Here is a 17,618-nt window from a genome sequence, read left to right on the forward strand (position 1 = left end):
TTGTAGCCCTATTGTTTACAGATGAACGTTCTCATCTTTTTTCTTTTTTGGCTAATTACCACCATGTTGGGCTGCGTGTCTATTTTTGTTAAATGCATCAACCCAGAATGGCTAATGCTGATTTGATTGCTTGTGTTACAAGGGAACAAATTTAAATATGTTTTTGTCTACCTGATGTAGATTTAATGTGGGTGCGGTTCGGGTCGCGGTCTGACTTTATGTCAAGCTGGTCGGGTACGGAATTAAATTAGTGCTGCTAGCCTATATTCTTTATATATTCTATTCTATATTCTGCTATATTTCTTTAGTTTAGTAGCCTACTTTACTGCCGGTGCGGGTGCGGGTGTACCATACAGGACCCGTGCAGTAGCCTACTCTGCGCGTGCGCGTAACGTGACGCCATCATTGTTTTGCGCGTAACAAATGAAAAGTGAAAGTTAATGATCCGAATTGATGTTTCGCCATTTAAACAGTCAGAATAGATTCTAGACTGAGTATCAAAGTGTTTAATGGAGACCTTCATAATAACGAAGGCACGGATTTCCTTGAACCGGCGGTGGATTTTTTTTAAAATCTGAATGTGATTAAACAGTGAGTGTTCAGGTCTCGAGACGCTTTACATGTGACTTCTGCATTTAGGCATATATTAGTTCCCCTAAAGGACATATTCGTTTTTTTTATAGCCTGTGTTGAGAGAGAAAAACATGGTTTCGTGTTGTCTGTGGTTTATTTTAGCATTTGTAGACAAGTCTACGGCTAGCATTATAGAGTGAGCGCCCGCGTCTAATGATCCTGTTTCTCTGAATCTCAGATTCCGTTCAGCTGAATTATTGTGAATTATTGTGTTTGTTTGTCATTTCCATCCAGAGTCATTGTTGGAGATTAGATTCTTTTTCAACTGTTCAGATTCATCATGGATGACACACAAACATCCAGAGATGAAGAGTTTAATCCAGGATGCAGGTACTTAAACTCTAGATTAAATAATCTTTAAATTATAGACTAGAAGTTGTTTTTATTTAGTTAAAAATCTAAATTTTATCGAAAACAATTAAACCAGACTGTTTATTTATTTATTTCAAAACACCTTTTAAGAACTTATATTAAAATTATTATCACCATTAATATTTTTATTTTTTTCTGTTATAGTTCAGTTCATCAGAAGAGATCAGAACCAGAGCCCAGCTGTGTGTCTATGAGGAGTGAAGCGTCAATGGGTCTGCCACTATATTTTAAGAGTGAAGATACACAGACTGATCTTGGGTATACTGTTTCTGTAAAAATATGACTACAGCATGGTATTTTATATTATCAGAATAATATCTGTGATATTTTCTTCAAGATATGAGAAATTCGTTTTGGACATTGTTTACAGGTTTTTTTTGTTTGTTTGTTTTTTGTAGCTAATATTTTAAACTATTCAGTGTTACTCACACATGAGAGACATATGAGAGCACTTAGTTCATTTTACAGTTTTTTTTTTTTTTTTTTACATTGTGAAAATAAATTCTTTAAAGGGATACTCCACTTTTTTCGGAAATAAGCTCATTTTACAACTCCCCCAGAGTTAAACAGTTGAGTTTTACCGTTTTAGAATCCATTCAGCCGAACTCCGGGTCTGACGGTACCACTTTTAGCATAGCTTAGCACAGATCATTGATTCTGATGAGTCCAGTAGCATTTCTTTCAAAATGACCAAAGAGTTTCAATATTTTTCCTATTTAAAACTTGACTCTTCTGTAGTTAAACCGTGTACTAAGATCGACGGAAAATGAAAAGTTGCGATTTTCTAAGCCTATATGGCTAGGAACTACTCTCATTCCGGCGTAATAATCAAGGAACTATGTGGCTGTACCATGAGTGCAGCAGGCGTAATGATATGACGCAGCGCCTGAAAATAGTCCCCAGCTCGGTAACTTCTTCCAACGTGACCGGGACTAAGTTTGTCTAACCTATTAGACCTATTTTCAGGCGCTGCGTCATATCATTACGCCTGCTGCACTCATGGTACAGCCGCACAGTTCCTTGATTATTACGCCGGAATGAGAGTAGTTCCTAGTCATATAGGCTTAGAAAATCGCAACTTTTCATTTTCCGTCGATCTTAGTACACGGTTTAACTACAGAAGAGTCAAGTTTTAAATAGGAAAAATATTGAAACTCTTTGGTCATTTTGAAAGAAATGCTACTGGACTCATCAGAATCAATGATCTGTGCTAAGCTATGCTAAAAGTGGTACCGTCAGACCCGGAGTTCGGCTGAATGGATTCTAAAACGGTAAAACTCAACTGTTTAACTCTGGGGGAGATGTAAAATGAGCATATTTCCGAAAAAAGTGGAGTATCCTTTTAAGGATAAATGAGTATGTATTTTTTAAATACAGTAAATCAATTTATTAACTTTAATCTTTTTCTGTTATAGTTCATTTCATCAGAAGAGATCAGAACCAGAGCCCAGCTGTGTGTCTATGAGGAGTGACGCATCTATGGGTCAGCCACTATATTTTAAGAGTGGAGACACACAGACTGATCTTGGGTATAACATTTATATAAAAAATAAGATTATAATATGGCATTTTATATAATCAGAATATTATCAGTAATATATTGTACAAGATATAAACAAGAAAAATGTTTTAATGTAATATTTGAATGCATATAGTGTTTCTCACCAGAGACACATCTGTGAAAGCATTCATTTCAATGTACAATTTTTGTAATAACAGTGTAAATTAAATAATCATGAAGAGCTCTTTGGAGTTGATGTTTTATTGATAAATTGATATGTTGAAATGGCAAATATGTTAAACTTTAAACTCTGTTATAGTTCATTTCATCACAAGAGATCAGAACCAGAGCCCAGCTGTGTGTCTATGAGGAGTGACGTGTCTGTGATTCAGCCAATACATTTTAAGAGTGGAGATACACAGACTGACCTCAGGTATAGGCCTTATTCGCAAACACCGGAAGTTGCTAACCGCGGCCATATTGTTGACATGACATCTATCCTGCCCCTAGCCGCACGCAGATTTGAGTTGAGGCAGAGCTGCCAACTCTCACGCATTCACCGCAGTTGACACTTTTCACGCGCTCTCACGCCACACATCCATTTTCTCACGCACAGAAAAATCGCGAAGCAGAGAGGACACGGAGACCGACAGACTAGACAGAACAGGTTACTTATGATATAAAAAAATCTCAGCTCTCAGATTCTGTCACTTTTATTACGAAATTCAAACAATAAATACCGTTTTGGCGCTTGTAAATGTGACGCGACAGATCCCTAGGGGCACGTGAACCGATCATCTCTAGCTAGTAAATAAACACGAATGAACAATGTTGAAAGATACAGTACAACTTACCGAAATGTATATTCCTCATACATAATATCGACCAGTCAATCAAACAAAGGGGTTAAAAAACAGCTGGAGAACAATTGTCACATAACATTTACCTCAGGAAAGCCATGACCATAATATATAGATAATATATATATAGCCTAGCACGTTATTGGCTAGAAAAAAAAGCTATAGAGAGTATTTTGCTAAATATGTGTAGCCTACTATATTACATATTTTTTATATTTTTTACTTATATCATTAAATAAAGTTACTTATGTTATTATAATTAAAAAAACGCATTATATATCTCTCTGTATGTTTACAGCATTAGGTGAGTTGTTTCATGCCTATCTTGTGTAGCCTACCTAATATTTATCCAAATTACTCAATATTAAATCAAATCACAATAATTGAATTGAATTGAATTCGAAATAATAAAAAAGCGTAGCTTACCAGAAATTGTACCATGTAAACATTGTAACATGTCACTAAACCTAATAAAATTCAGTTTAGTTATTAAAATGTTTTGACAATCACAATACACTTATTGTGATGCCATTTTTTTTTTTTTTACATCCCCATTTATATATGTTCATAGGTAAGCTAACTACTAACTGCAAATTACTGCATGATACTGATGTCTGATCATGCCTGAAAACTCTCAGTGTAGGTAGAAAACTGTGTTTTGGGGATCTGACTAACTTGTCTAGTTCACGCGCATAGGTTTAGTACCTATGATCACGCGCGTGAACTCGACAATCGACTACTGTGGACTTCGACCGAAAACAGGATGTAAATACAAGTATGTGCGCTGGCTGAATAAACATCATTTTTTATATATTTCTTTCACATCTACTGCAGTCAGATTCACCCGCATTCACTCAGAAGGAATCACTCACATGACCTGTGCACTTGTAATGACACATCAAGGATGTTAAGAGGCTAAAAGCAGGTTTAAAACTTGCCCCATTGAAGTCAACAGGGTGCAAATTTTAAAACGAGGATAACACGGTGTAGGCAACACCGATTTTTGTCGTTGTTCTCTGTACTGACAGCACTCCAAATGTACAAAAAAATGAGCTCAATGTTAAAATTGACCGGAGTTCTCCTTTAATACTAATTTAATAATTGTCTCAATTTATGGCAGCTTCCTCTATTTGAAAGAGCAGTTTCAGCCACTGCTTACAGCTAACCATATGTGATAAAATTATGGGGACAGACTTTGCTGAGAGGTAACATTAAGTTATCTAAAAACTGTAACTTTAACCTACATGTGATAAAATGATGGGAACAGACTTTGCTGTGGGGAGTTGGCTGAAAGTTTAAGCCTACTTCGTAGCTAGCCACAAGTCTCTCCTGCGCTGGCTCAACTCTGTCTCCCTCCCTTCACGTTTTCTGACAGTCGGTATCGCATAAAAACTAACTCCGGGGTTCTTATTGCTGTTGTTAGAACAGCCGTGTATTACACAACACACCATCGCGCTGTTTAAAAAAAATTAAAAATACAGCGATAATACCGACGCTGCCTCGCTTGTCAATTGACAGACTGACAGTTGCCGTGGTTTCTATGTCAACAACATGGCCGCCGCAAACATTGATGACGTAGATCGAATAACAACTATTACATTTCAATATATGATAAAAAAAAAAAAAGACATTGTGCTTATTAATACTGTGGTATTTTAATTTTACAGCCATGAAGTCCTCAACAGGTTTAGATCAAATCTGATGAAGAAGTTTAAGTGTCTGGATGAGGGAACAGCAAAGCAGGGAAACCCAACACTCCTGAATGAGATCTACACAGAGCTCTACATCACAGAGAGTGAGAGTGGAGAGATCAGTAATGAACATGAGGTGAGACAGATTGAGAGACAATCCAGGAGAGCATCAACAGAGGACACACCGATCAAATGCAATGACATCTTTAGACTTTTACCTGGACAAGACAAACCCATCAGAACTGTCAACTGTGCTGACAAAGGGAGTCGCTGGCATTGGAAAAACAGTCTCTGTGCAGAAGTTCATCCTGGACTGGGCTGAAGAGAAAGAGAATCAGGACATCCAGCTCATATTTCCTCTTCCTTTCAGAGAGATCAATTTGATGAAGGACAAAACACTTAGTCTTATAGATGTTCTTCATGTCTTTTTCTCTGAAACTAAAGAAATAGAAATATTCAATGACAAATATAAAGTGTTGTTCATCTTTGATGGTCTGGACGAGTGTCGTCTGTCTCTGGATTTTCAGAGCGATGTGAGGTTGTGTGATGTAAGTGAATCAGCCTCAGTGGACGTGCTGCTGACAAACCTCATTGTGGGGAATCTGCTCCCCTCTGCTCTCGTCTGGATCACCTCCAGACCAGCAGCAGCCGATCTCGTCCCCTCTGAGTGTGTCCATCGAGTGACAGAGGTACGAGGCTTCAATGATCCACAGAAGGAGGAATACTTCAGGAAGAGAATCAGTGATCAGAGTCTGGCCAATACAATCATCACACACCTGAAGTCATCAAGGAGCCTCTACATCATGTGCCACATCCCAGTGTTCTGCTGGATCTCAGCCACAGTTCTGGAGAAGATGTTGAGCGAAGCAGAGAGTGGAGAGATTCCCAAGACTCTCACTCAAATGTACACACACTTCCTGATCATTCAGACCAACATCAAACAAGAGAAGGATTATGAGAAGAACGTGACAGATGGAGACATGATCCTCAAAATGGGGAAACTGGCTTTTCAGCAGCTTGCGAAAGGCAATGTGATCTTCTATGAGGAAGACCTGAGAGAGTGTGGCATTGATGTGACAGAAGCATTAGTGTACTCAGGATTGTGCACTCAGATCTTCAGAGAGGAGTCTGGCTTGATTCTGGCGAAAGTCTTCTGCTTTGTTCATCTGAGTGTTCAGGAACATCTAGCGGCTCTATATGTGCATCTCTCCTGTACAAACAACAACAGAAATGTGTTTGACTCAATCACTAAACAGAGTTTGTGGTGTAAAGTCAAGGACTGGTTTCAACTCAATTCATCAGAACATGTTTCATTATCTGAGCTGCATCAGAGAGCTGTGAATGAGGCTCTACAGAGTAAAAATGGACATCTGGACCTTTTCCTGCGGTTCCTTCTGGGTCTGTCAGTGGAGTCTCATCAGGTTCTTCTACAAAGACTAATGAAACAGACAAGAAGCAGATCTGACAGCAATGAGGAAACAGTTGAGTACATCAAGGAGAAGATCAGGTCCATTGACTCTCCAGAGAAATCCATCAATCTGTTCCACTGTCTGAATGAACTGGGTGATCATTCACTAGTGGAGGAAATACAACAGTATCTGAAATCTGGAAGAATAAAGGAAGCCAAACTCTCTTCTTCTCAGTGGTCAGCTGTAGTCTTTGTGTTGTTGACATCAGAGGAGAAGCTGGATGAGTTTGATATTAATAATTTTGTTGGAAGAGTCAATAAAACTGAACAACTAAATGTTCTTCAGAAGCTGCTTCCTGTGATTAAAGAATCCAGATCAGTTCAGTAAGTACATGTATCACTCAGAACAATCAGTTCATTGTTAAAATATTAGCAAAACAAAAGTGAGAACAACCTCCAAACAACTGCAGAAGGGTCAATGACATATAAGGATTTTCAACAGGCCAATTAAAAAAAAAAAAAAAAAAAAAAAAAACCTGTTGCAATTGTTCAAATATTAAGGATGTTGTGTACACCTAAATTCATTAAAAAAATTTAATTAAAATGATTTTAGTGTTTTTTCATCTAGATGAATTGTCCGTAGCCTTAAAAAATGTCATGTGGTGCGACCATGATTTATCTTAAAATTAATTAATTTCCTTAACATGCTTAAACATTTTTTACAAGTTCTTGGTAATTAAAGTGTTTAGAAACCAAGTATTTGCATTTCTTTTGAGTTTTTGTAAATAATGATCTAATTTTTTGTTCTATAATTTCCGAGTTGCCTTCTTAAATCTAGTTAACAGACTTATTTTTCTTGTAAATCACATAAAACTGATAGAAATGTTTTAAAAAATATAATTTACTAAAACATACTGAATCAGTGATTCATATTTCAGCCACAGAAATAAGATATTTTATTTTAAATTTAATACAGTGATTGCTTTTATCGGTCGCACCACATGATAAGTGGTCGCTCCAAATGACACGAAGACCTTATATAGTTAAAAATCTGTTTAAAGAGATCAATGAACAATACATTTTATACAAAAAAAATAGATTTAAACCAGATTTTATACAAATTGCACAGAATTTTCCTGAACATAAACATCACAAAATCACATCACAAACACAAGTGCATTTAATTTAACTTGACTTAGAATTTCTTTCTAACAAATAATAATGTTATAGATATAAATTATTTCATAAAAGTATTGTATACAGTTAACATTTGGGGTCAATCGTTTTTTTAAAGTAATTAATACTTTTATTAATCAAGGACACATTCAGTGTCACATTCAGGCGCAGGCTATAATGTTACGAAAGATTCTATTTCAAATAAATGCTGTTCTTTTGAACTTTCTATTCATCAAATAATCCTGACATATAAAATGTATCACAGTTTCCACAAAAATATTGATAATAATCAGAAATGTTTCTTGAGCAGCAAATCATTAGTGACTCTGGATCACAAAACCAGTCACAAGTCGCACAGGGTATTTGTGGCAATAGCCAACAATACATTGTATGGGTCAAAATTATTGATTTTTCTTTTATTCCAAAAATCATTAGGATATTAAATAAAGATGTTTTATATTTTGTAATTGTCCTACCATAAATTTATAAACAGCAATATTGCAAACATAAATGGACAACTTTAAAGGCGATTTTCTCAATGTTTCGATTTTGTAGCACCCTCAGATTCCAGATTTTCAGTTGTATCGGCCAAATATTGTTCTATCTTAACAAATCATACATCAATAGAAAGCTTATTTATTCAGCTTTCATATGATGTATAAATCTCAATTTTAAAAAATTGACCCATATGACATTGACCCATTGAGTGGTTTTGTGGTCTAGGGTTACATATTAGAATGATTTCTGAAGGATCATGTGACACTGAAGACTGGAGTAATGATGCTGAAAATTCAGCTTTGATCACAGGAATAAATTACAGTTTATTATATATTCACATAGAAAACAGATATTTTAAACTGTAATAATATTTCACTCTTCTCCTATCAAGGTACTCTGCTCTTGCTGCAGGGTCAGAAATTTTTCGCTTGGCAGTGGCATCTGGTAAAATAGATTAAAATAGTTTTAAATAAATAAATAGGCAATAATAAATACACTACAAATAAATGCAGTATTACTAAACTGAAATTACATGCTCTAATTTTTTAATTTTTTTTGCATTTTTCTCATTGTACAAAGAGTAAACATAAACTGTCTGAAATATATTAAAAAAATCCCAAATTGCATAAAAATCTATTCCAAAATGATACTAAAGTAAAGTACTTTTTTTATATAAACTGTCAATTGAATATAAAAGCATAAAACTGCCAATCTAGGACATATGTCTATCATTGAAAACAGTCTGCAGTGGTCGCACCACATGATATTTGGTCGCACCACATGATATTTTTAAATTCAGTCATAATTTACAGGCACAGAATTGGCCACCTAAACAAAACAAGCTAGCTTGCCAAAAAAGGTCACTGAAATTTATAATAAAAATATATATTTGTAGAAATAACTTTAATATTAAATTTGTTTTGAGGTCATACCACATGACATCCAAATTTGGCAACTACATACCAACCATTACAAAGGTTTTTTTTTTTTTTTTATATATGAGAGAATTACAAACCTGCTTGCTGCTTCCATGGGTCCTTGGTAAATTGGTTTATGATGTAACTTTCTGTGTTTGAATAGTTTTCAACATATAAGTCCCAAAATGGTAGTTCCTTGATGGTCGCACCACATGATATTTCATAAAATGGACATCATCGGACAAAGTTTGTTTGTATATTATGATGGAAATATAAATGCAAATGCTTTGAATTTTTTTAAAGGATTACAAAACATTTTGGAAATCATGCCAAATAGTGCACAATATAAATTTGAATAAATTCAGAGTAATTTCAAAGATGTTTTCAAAACAGAAGTTATGGCCGGACGGTCGTACCACATGATGTTTTGACACTTTAAATAACAAAAAAAAATAAAAAAATAAGTAAAGGCCCGTTCACACCAAGCACGATAACTATAAAGATAACGATAAAGATATAATTCTAAAAATCGTTCTCCATATTAAAGAATAACAGAGTTCACACCACAACTATAACGATAAAGATATGAGGAACGATATCGTTGGGATCACTTTCAGAACGATTTTTTTCCAGCTGTCAAACGATAAAACACTGACAGGCAATCAGAATCCATTCTAATTTAAAGGTCTCGCGCATTTAAAATGGGGCGGGCGCGCGCGTGCTTAGAATAAAAAGACCGTTATCGGTCGTTGGTGTGGACGCATATGTAGTTATCTTTATCGTTATCTTTATAGTTATCGTGCTTGGTGTGAACGGGCCTTAAAGGTTTTTGAAAAGTTAAAGTGAGTACATACATGGGAGAGGTACTACAGTATCTTTTTAGGCATTTAAACCCATTTTTGCCTGAAAAAATGCAATCGGACAGAAAATTTAGGCGTCACGTCATTGACCCAGAAACAGCTCATTAGTCAAGTAGCTCAAATCTCCTAAAAAACATTTGATGTATGGTTAACATAGCAGAGTCATACATTTAAATTTTACTATCAGATAGACAATTAAACATATACTTGATGTTTAGCTTAAAGTTTACTAAAACTTTTGCTAAAGATTGACAATTAAGAATCAAATCACTGAGTATCTGAAATTTGTGTGATGCAGAAATTAGTGCAGATGTAATGTGTAGCAACACCATAACAAGAATAGCATCTATTTTGACATGCCATTTTGCAGCATGTAATTGGCCATCGGTCCTCTCAGCAGCAAGCCTGGAAAGCCAGACCTACATCAAGATGTTAGGTCTGGCAACTCACCATTGTCAGGGCTCAATCCGAGGGGCGGGATAAATGGCTGTCTTTCAAATTCGCTCTGCATGCAACAGGACAATGCTACAACCAACCAGAGCGTTTTCCCAACAGCAGAGCTAGTTGATGATAGATTAAACTTTTGCCGTATCTGGCCGGCAAAACTACAAACACATCTTCCTGTTTTAAGAATGACTTAAGTGCCGTTCTTTGTTCTTTTCTCAAAGAAAAGCTTAACTCCAAGTCCTCCAGAGTCGCGGCCAAAGCCGATTCGAAAGACCGCTGTTCGCCAGCAGCAGCAGCTCTTCTTTGTTTTCAAGTAGCAGGGAATTCACACGGAACCGTCACACTCACAACTCTGTCGTCATTATGTAAAGCCTGCCCACTGACTCAATACACGATTTGATTGGCCTGACTAGAGTTTGTTTTTTCCAGCTTGTAAGTCAACAGAGAGTTGCTAGACTACACTGGCTGCAAAATAAATTTTGCTGCCGCTAGGGTGTGTCTAGATTTCTAGGCTACTCAGCATCAGAAAAACTAAACTTTCATTCAATGGATTATGTATAGCCTAGAAAGAGCGCTCACGTTACAATAAAGCTGTCACTCATCTCAGTTCACAATCTCACAAAGTTCCATTATAAAAAATAAAGATGTCTACACTGCATAAAGAAAATCTTACAAGCATTTTTGTGAATGAGAGGATTTGCGAACATGCAGAAATCAGCACTGAACAAAAACTCCAGCGTTTTAAACAGTGAGTGGATTCTGACTAAATGAAACACCTCTGATTGGCCATTGCGTTCAAGAGACCAGCAAACACGTCTGTGATTGGCTACATTTCTCACTGTTGCAAAAACATTTTGTAAATAAAAACATTTGACCATGGACCCTGGTTAAGAATTTGACATTGTTAAATAAAATTGGAATTGAAATTCTTTGTAAAGCTATTTGATAGTGTTTAAATTATGCTATTTGATTTTCAAAAAAGAGAAAAAAGAGAAATGAAATGGAAATAAAAAAACTACTAGCAGTAGTAGATCAACTCAGTCTTTGAAATCCGTGCAGAAAACGTCTCAGGCTAATCCACGTTTGCAGATTCGTGTCCACATTCATTCACAAATTGTCCATAAAAAAGAAAAGAGAAAAAATTAAACATATGATAAACATTTCATTCATTTCATTGTAAATCAACAGCATCAAACAATAATTTTAATGGGCAGCAACAATTACGAAAAAACACTAAGCACACAGAATGTGCGAATGTGAAAGGAATGCGAGTGTGTGCGTGTGTAGTAGTGTGTTTAATGGCGGCGCAGAGGTACTGACCCAGTTTGCAGGTATGAAGGCAGCTAGAGAGTATCGCGGGTCATCGTCAGACACCAGGCGGATAAGCACAGAAATTTACCAAATAATCCACAGTGAAATACACCGAATAGGCTACAAACAAATAATGCACTGCTGAGACATTCACATTGTTGGAAAAAAAAAACCCCACTATCCTAGCATTAAGATCGTTTGGAAGGTAATGGTATTGATCCTGTCTCTCATGTCACTATTCTCTAACGCTCCAGTGGGCGGGGCCAAAGCTGCCCTGTGATGTCACAAGTCTCCCCTTTTTAGATCCTGTCATTTGCTGGCCTTGGTTTCAATAAAAGCAGTTTTTGGAATAACAAGAAAGTTTTGAAGACAGGCAAGAGTGACAAACACGCAAGAATTGCAGCACTGTAAAAAATTTCTAACCCTCCCAAATCAAAAATTTCAAGTGACCGATAGCATCTACATTTTTCAATTGGCCCAAGTGAAATTCTGTAAATTATAAAATTAAATTTATAGATTTTCACTTGGGCCAATTGAAATTTACAGAATTTCACTTGGGCCAATTGAAAAATGTAGATGTTATCGGTCACTTGAAATTTTTGATTTGGGAGGGTTAGAAATTTTTTACAGTGAGGGGAGCTAGACGCGCTTGATTCCTGCCGGTTCCATAATGAGAGCGGCGCGGCGGCATATTAAATATATTATAAATAGTTTTTCCACGCGAGAAATACAATGTGTGGCGGGAGTGCGTGACCGAAATGAGTGACTGTCATGCTCAATGCATGACACTTGAGAGCCCTGTGAGAGTGAAGAGTGTGTCATTGTTCTCTACAGGTTGTGTTATTGTGGCGTCACAGATGAAGGTTTTGCTGCTCTGACTTCAGCTCTGAGATCAAACCCTGAACACCTGAGAGAACTGGATCTGACTGGGAATGAAATAGGAAAATCAGTGAATCTGCTGTCTGATGTACTACAGAATCCTCACTGTAAACTGGAGAAACTGTGGTAAGATCATATTTGACTCTCACACATGAATCAGAATGTAAAGTATATTTGAAGTGTTCAGCCTCTTTCTGCTGCTGTGAGTTCAGCTGATTGAGCTGTAAATGATTGAACACATGAGCTGATCCTCAGTAACATGATACTGCAGGACTGAGAGTCACACTGAAATACACACTTTCACACACAATCAACATTTCAGTCTCTTGACTTTAAACAGACTCGAGCTCAACACAGTCAGAACTGAGAAATGAGGAACATGCTGGATTCATTATTACTGTTAATTATGTTCATCTATCTGCATTGACACTTTCTAAAGTGTTGTTTTTAATTTTGTAAAATCAGACACACACACACACACACACACACACACACACACACACACACACACACACACACACACACACTCAGTCTGGTTCGTTATCTTTGTGGGGAATCTTCATAGACGTAATAGGTTTTATACTGTCCAAACTGTATTCTCTCCCCTTACACTAACACTACCCCTGAACCTACCCATCACACAAAACTTTCTACATTTTCAAAAAAACTAATTCTGTATGATTTATAAGCTTGTGTACCTCAGTTAAGGTCCCAACAGTGACACAAGTCCCCATGAGTCTGTGTGCATATTGGTTTAAGTCCCCAACGGGATAGAAAAATACACACACACAAACACATACACTAATTGATACTCCATACATATTACATAGTACAGATCTAAGTAACATAGTAAAACTAATCTATGTAGTGAATAGTGTAATTTATTAATGCAGATTTTGCATAAGACTGACTTTTAATGTAGTGCAAATAAGAGATAATTTTTCCTGATTGAATGATAATTAAGATGTTTTATGTTCATGTTTTGTGACATAGATCTCAATCTAATGATCCATCAAACATTAATTTGTTCTTTAAGTTTGAACTTTCTCTTAATGGATTCACTGCTAAACTGATCTGATCTGAACTGAGAGTGAAGAGTGTGTCATTGTTCTCTACAGGTTGTATGATTGTGGCGTCACAGATGAAGGTTTTGCTGCTCTGACTTCAGCTCTGAGATCAAACCCTGAACACCTGAGAGCACTGAGTCTGTCTGGGAATAAAATAGGAGAATCAGTGAAACTGCTATGTGATGTCCTACAGAATCCTCACTGTAAACTGGAGAAACTGAGGTAAGATCATATTTGACTCTCACACATGAATCACAATGTAAAGTATATTTTAAGAGTTCAGCCTCTTTCTGCTGCTGTGAGTTCAGCTGATTGAGCTGTAAATGATTGAACACATGAGCTGATCCTCAGTAACATGAAACTACAGGAGTGAGAGTCACACTGAAATACACACTTTCACACACAATCAGGGCCGTAGCTAGAGAATTCGGGGCCCCCTGAAAAAATATTGATGTGGGCCCCCACCACCCTCCACCAATATACTGTACAATAGATGAGCATGGAGGCCCACATATAACAGAAGAAGGTGATGTTGTTGTAAAACCTTTATTTTAAAAGTTGAATTTATATAAAAATTACAACTAATAAAAAGAAATTGTTAAATAATAATAAAATCAATTTTAAAAAAGTAACAGCAAAATAATGTTTTTTTTTCCCCATCAGGGAAAGTCTGTTATAATTCATAAATCAAAAAGTAAACATTTATAAATTGACAAAAATGCAGACAAACTTAAAAAATAAAGTCATTTATTGTCTTATTTTTTAATAAAGAAATATTATTAAATAAAACTAAAATTTATTCATTCAAGTGTAGTGTGTATTCGTGTTTTATTGATGTAATAAATACATCATCAGCCAGCAGGTTAGGTGCATAATGCAATGCGTCGTGACTCGTGTCAATTTTTTAACTCTATTTACAATAGTGTAAAAAGACAGGGATTTTGAACACGTAATCATTCGGTCGACTATGGTGCGTATCGATAATGAAGAGTGACAATAGCCTACCCGGCAGGCTGTGGACGGTAGTTTTCTTATACACAGCGAAATAACAATACAACCTGTCTTTAAGAACGTCTTGATCGACTGGGATACAACAACTCTCCTGGCCTCCCTCTCATTCTGTTCATGGCGTTTCTGGTACCCTAATTTATGGTTTCTTTTCTGCGACATTTTGTCAGTCAGTCTCCTGCTCTTGCACCAAGTTCTTCGTTAACTTCAGGCACTCAACTGTGATTGGTTCTGTTCACGAGCTGGGGTGGGACTTACAATTTTATTGGGTCCATCTGATGCTTGTCACTGACTGAATAATTAATAAATACTTTAGATCAGACTAAACCATTTATAGGGAGGTAAGAGAATATTTGGAAAAAAATATTTAACCAAATTGCATGTTTTTGTGGTTTTCATTTAAATCTCAGGCATACAACTAATATAAATATTAGAATTATTCATACAACAGGGGCCTATATAGTATAACTGCTGGATTTTGCGGGGCCCCCATGAGCACCTTTCACCCCACTAGCGACGGCCCTGCACACAATCAACATTTCAGTCTCTTTACTTTAAACAGACTCCTCAAGCTCAACACAGTCAGAACTGAGAAATGAAGAACATGCTGGATTCATTCTTACTGTTAATTATGTTCATCTTTCTGCATTGACACTTTCTAAAATGTTTTTAAACGTGTTTGTAAACACACACACATTCAAATTGATACTCCACACAGATCTAAGTAACATAGTAAAACTAAACTATGTAATGAATAGTGTAATTTATTAAAACAGATTTTGCACAAGACAGACATTTAATATAGTGCAAATAAGAGATTATTTTTCCTGATTGAATCATACTTTAGATGATCAGGTGAGCAGTAAATATGATCATGTTTTGTGACATTTTAGATCTTATTCTAATGATCTATCAAACATATTAATTTGTGCTTTAAGTTTGAACTTTCTCTTTAATAATGGATTCACTGCTAAACTGATCTGATCTGAACTGAGAGTGAAGAGTGTGTCATTGTTCTCTACAGGTTGAGTGATTGTGGCGTCACAGATGAAGGTTTTGCTGCTCTGACTTCAGCTCTGAGATCAAACCCTGAACACCTGAGAGAACTGAGTCTGTCTGGGAATAAAATAGGAAAATCAGTGAATCTGCTGTCTGATGTACTACAGAATCCTCACTGTAAACTGGAGAAACTGAGGTAAGATCATATTTGACTCTCACACATGAATCAGAATGTAAAGTATATTTGAAGTGTTCAGCCTCTTTCTGCTGCTGTGAGTTCAGCTGATTGAGCTGTAAATGATTGAACACATGAGCTGATCCTCAGTAACATGATACTGCAGGACTGAGAGTCACACTGAAATACACACTTTCACACACAATCAACCTTTCAGTCTCTTGACTTTAAACAGACTCGAGCTCAACACAGTCAGAACTGAGAAATGAAGAACATGCTGGATTCATTATTACTGTTAATTATGTTCATCTTTCTGCATTGACACTTTCTAAAGTGTTTTTAAACGTGTTTGTAAACACACACACACATTCAAATTGATACTCCACACAGATCTAAGTAACATAGTAAAACTAACCTATGTAGTTGTTGTATTACAAATGTATTAAATGTTTAATTTAGATTCCAATAAAATAGTATATAAACTGAGAAAGTTTAGTAGACTGAATTTAGCATTTGAGGCATAGATGATGATATTCAAAGAAGATTAAGTCAAGCAATCCAGGTGTCTGACATTAATCTTTTGGCTTTTGTCTTTATGCACCTCCTGAACAGTGTCATTGTCCCAAGTTAAGCTTTGATAATGTGAAGGTATGGGTGATACTGTCAGGCTGATTGGATCATTTGAATGACACTGTTATGCTGATGAGATCAGGAAATCTCTGTAAACGAGCTGACTCATGTAGGCTACTTCATTTACATGCCCCCTTTATGTAAATCCCTCCCCCTTGGAATGTATATAAACTACAATGTATACTGTTTGAGTTAGACTTGATGACTACAGCAACGCACAGTGAGTTTTGTGACATTTTATATGTCAATCTAATGATCTATCAAACACTATTAATTTGTGCTTTAAGTTTGAACTTTCTCTTTTATGGATTCTCTAATGGATTCACTGCTAAACTGATCTGATCTGAACTGAACTGAGAGTGATCAATGACGCGTACCTGTCATTGTTCTCTACAGGTTAAGTGATTGTGGCGTCACAGATGAAGGTTGTGCTGCTCTGGCTTCAGCTCTGAGATCAAACCCTGAACACCTGAGAGATCTGGATCTGTCTGGGAATAAACTAGGAGATTCAGGAGTGAAGTTGCTCTCTGATCTGAAGGATGATCCACATTATAAACTGAAGGAACTAAACTACTGTGAGTGTATATATATATTTTTTTTCAAGCCTTTAACCCTTAAAGACCTAGAACATTTTTGGGGCGCCTGACTCACCTGTACTTTTCTTTGTTTTTCTAACCCATTCTAGCAGCTAGCATCAAGTGCCATATATCATTTTAAACAGGAGAACCTAAAGTTTCCAGCTAGCTCATTTAAAGTCCCAGTTTTACATTTCTTTTGTCAGAGAATTTATGAAATTAACAGGATTTTAAGAAAACCGGCAGCAAAAAATGTGGTGTTTTCAGTGTGAACTCAAACAGAACTTCCTGAAGTTTTGTTTTTTTCTTTTAGAAAGTTAGACTTGGTTGTTTTAGACTTCCAGATGAAATTTTGTCTACATGTAACAATCCCTCAGCAAGTTATAGCCATTTATTATAATATTATTCTAGGCGTTTTTGAGTAAACAGGTGTATTACATTTACTGACAATGTAGATGTGTCCAAATAAGTTCAGGAAGTAAAGTAAATAGAAAAGTTGTTATATTACAACAGAACATTGAAGCAAACATTTTTCTTCAGAAAATTATATTATAATTTGACTATGAACAACAAATGCAAACAATATAACAAGTAGTGACAACTGTGCAATA

At 36.1% G+C, this 17,618-nt stretch overlaps 1 pseudogene across 1 annotated transcript in view; it reads left to right on the plus strand.

Annotated features, from left to right (window-relative positions):
- The first annotated feature begins 426 nt into the window (after window positions 1-426).
- LOC311297544 (NACHT, LRR and PYD domains-containing protein 3-like) overlaps window positions 427-17,618 on the plus strand; it is a 30,365-nt pseudogene continuing 13,173 nt past the window's right edge. The window contains exons 1-10 of the transcript XR_014630304.1: window positions 427-591; window positions 868-963; window positions 1,150-1,263; window positions 2,421-2,534; window positions 2,826-2,939; window positions 5,034-6,849; window positions 12,509-12,679; window positions 13,672-13,842; window positions 15,653-15,823; window positions 16,829-17,007. The product of XR_014630304.1 is annotated as an NACHT, LRR and PYD domains-containing protein 3-like (transcript). The remainder of the gene's footprint in view (window positions 592-867; window positions 964-1,149; window positions 1,264-2,420; window positions 2,535-2,825; window positions 2,940-5,033; window positions 6,850-12,508; window positions 12,680-13,671; window positions 13,843-15,652; window positions 15,824-16,828; window positions 17,008-17,618) is intronic.

The sequence above is a fragment of the Rutilus rutilus genome (genome assembly GCF_951802725.1).
Source record: "Rutilus rutilus genome assembly, chromosome: 9".
NCBI classification, from domain to species: Eukaryota; Metazoa; Chordata; class Actinopteri; order Cypriniformes; family Leuciscidae; genus Rutilus; species Rutilus rutilus.